This window comes from Gavialis gangeticus, unplaced genomic scaffold, assembly GCF_001723915.1.
Source record: "Gavialis gangeticus isolate Ggan-Ray unplaced genomic scaffold, GavGan_comp1, whole genome shotgun sequence".
In the NCBI taxonomy this organism is placed as follows: Eukaryota; Metazoa; Chordata; order Crocodylia; family Gavialidae; genus Gavialis; species Gavialis gangeticus.
Window position 1 is genome coordinate 126,801,681 of NW_017729025.1, and position 2,513 is coordinate 126,804,193.

Below are 2,513 nucleotides of genomic sequence, written 5' to 3' on the forward strand. Positions count from 1 at the left end.
CTACTCCCAAATGCTTGCCAAGAACTTTTTTCCCCAACTACTCAGTTCGTCTAATAAAAGATATCACATCTACCAAAAGAACCCTGTCTGCCAAGATATTCAAAGTATTTAATTGGGTAGACTATTCTCTGCCAATATACGAGGGTTCTTGCTACATCTGTTTGGGCTCACATATATACCTAAGTGACATCAATATAAATTAAGTAAGAAAGGATGCTTAAGAGACATTGATGATGGCAACATATAGAAAACAATTCTATTTTCTGACAGTTTAGTGTTGAAATGGCCCAATAAAATAATTCGTAGAACTAGTATGGAACGTAAACATGCTAAAGTTTGCTCTGCATCTCCCAACCTTCCCATGTGACCAAAGAACCAAGGTAAGACCACAAGGAAACTAATAAAAAAAATACAGTTCTAAGACTACTTCAAAGAGGAAGCTTGTTTGTTATCCTCTTATTAGAGAATACTCTTAACAACACATGCCAGCTAACATTCACAAATGAGCTGTGGATGACAGATGTGCTGCATTATGTGGAATAATACCATAACAACATTTTAATTAAAGAATACTTAATAAGCTACAATATAAACAGGGAGGGACCTGTGATTAAGGTGGCCTGCGTTCAATTCCTGGCTCTACTACTGACTTTCAGTGAATCTTGAGCAAGTCATTTAATAGTAAATGTAACTGACATAACTATTTAGAGGGTAAATTAGCGATTGTGAAGTGCTCAGATACTACAATGACAGGGCAATGTAAAGAGAGAGGAAGCATAATACAAACTTTTCTGCTTACATACAAAGTCTAGAGCCCTAAACTGAAACCTTTCATAAAGAGTCTGTTAGAACACCAGAAAGTCCTCAAAATTTGTTTTCTGAGGAAGCATGTCTTTAGAATCGAACTAGGACACCTCTTACATGGTGTTAGAAACTGGAGGATCACATTTAAATCAAGTTTACAGCCCCATAAAATCAGCATTTCTTCCAAATCCACTAGGTTTTGGCAATAAAAAAAGAACAGATAAAAGAAGTTGTTATTAAATACAGGAGTTAACATTCAATAAAGAGAATTGATGGTTTCAGATCAAATGTTAACTGATTTCTGAATTTTACTGCTGAGCCTCTCTTTCTCAACTTGTTACACTGAACATTACAAGCTGAGTGCATGGGACCAGAAAACAAGTCAACTGAAAATGTTCAGTTGACACTAGTGACCAAGCTCCAGTCACCTTGATCTTGTATCAGCTTCTCCCCTACCTGCTATGTGAGCTGCGTAGACCCTCCAGTTTCCCCTCCCACCTCCACCATGTTGTCTCTCCTAGCACGTGGGCTCCTCTGCCAGGCAGGCTGCACAGCTCCACCCGCAGGGGCAGGGACAGGAAACAGAAGCTGGAGGAAGGAGTAGGAGCCCAAAGACCCCAGGCAACAGCAGCAGGAGTGGTGGTGGGAGTGGTAACTGAGTGGAAGCAGTAGCTGAGTGGGAGCCTGCATGCAGCAAGTTAACCCCTTATAGGCTGCATGTGGACCTACAGGCCACAAGTTGGAAAGCCTTGCTCCAAAGCTATTCTCTCCCCCCTTCCCCAATATTTATGCTGAAATTTTAAGAAGTTCAGTGATCAGACTAATTTTATAATATAACCTCTAGTACATATAAAAAGACTGGAGACAGTAAACCTAACCTTGATGGGCAATGTATGAATAGAATAAAAGATATCAAAACTAGTACATAATTAAGCCAAAGATGAAGAAAAACATATGGTAAAAAGCAGATGTCAGTGATCAACTTAAACTTATATATTTAAAAATTATGTAAGAGTGGTCTCTTGCTATGTAAGACTGTGAGCATTCAGGAAAAAATGTAGGAAAAACATTTAAACTGAGGCACACCCATATTTTGCCAAAAAAAATCATTTTTCCTAAGGTGCCACTCCTGTATACATGGGAACAATCTTCACTCAGAGCTAAACATGTGAATAATGTGACCTCACACACTTAGAAGTTTAGAGGCCCAAAACTTTAAATAAACAAAGCTTCCAATATAGCCTAGAACTGCTAAGGAAGTCAAAATAGTGCTGCCATTAAAAATAAGAAAGAGTTCAGTACCTAAATTAGTTAAGTAGGATGGCCAATCCATTAGTTTGTGCACAAATATACTCTAGATCCCAGCATCCCTAAAATGCAAGTTTGGTTCCGAATTACCCAAGACCCAGCCCAAATGTTCCTGCAGCACCAGATGTCATGTTGGATCAGCTGAAAAGCATGCCAATTAGCCTAGACCTAGCACTGTGTGAATACAATTGTTCTGCTTCCTGTTTAGGAGGCAGCCATTAGTTCAAGAGACAGTTAGCCTGCCTGCCTGCTGTACTGCACTAAGCCAGAGACACTAACTTGAACTGTGACCCTGGACACACTCCGTAAATAACTTTTTTCTTATATCCAGTCTGAATCAGCCTTCCTGGAGTTTCTGGCCATTAGACCTTGTTATCCCTTGGGGAGCTGTGGTGAACAGG

The 2,513-nt window shown here is 39.7% G+C and overlaps 1 protein-coding gene and 1 long non-coding RNA gene across 2 annotated transcripts in view; one reads left to right on the forward strand and one right to left on the reverse strand.

The window, feature by feature from the left end:
- CSTF3 (cleavage stimulation factor subunit 3) overlaps positions 1–2,513 on the reverse strand; it is an 87,566-nt gene that overhangs the window by 51,794 nt on the left and 33,259 nt on the right. The gene's annotated exons all lie outside the window — the stretch shown is intronic.
- Positions 2,060–2,513, forward strand: part of LOC109299052 — a 23,039-nt gene continuing 22,585 nt past the window's right edge. Inside the window, exon 1 of the long non-coding RNA XR_002097758.1 lies at positions 2,060–2,072. This is a non-coding gene — a long non-coding RNA (uncharacterized LOC109299052). The remainder of the gene's footprint in view (positions 2,073–2,513) is intronic.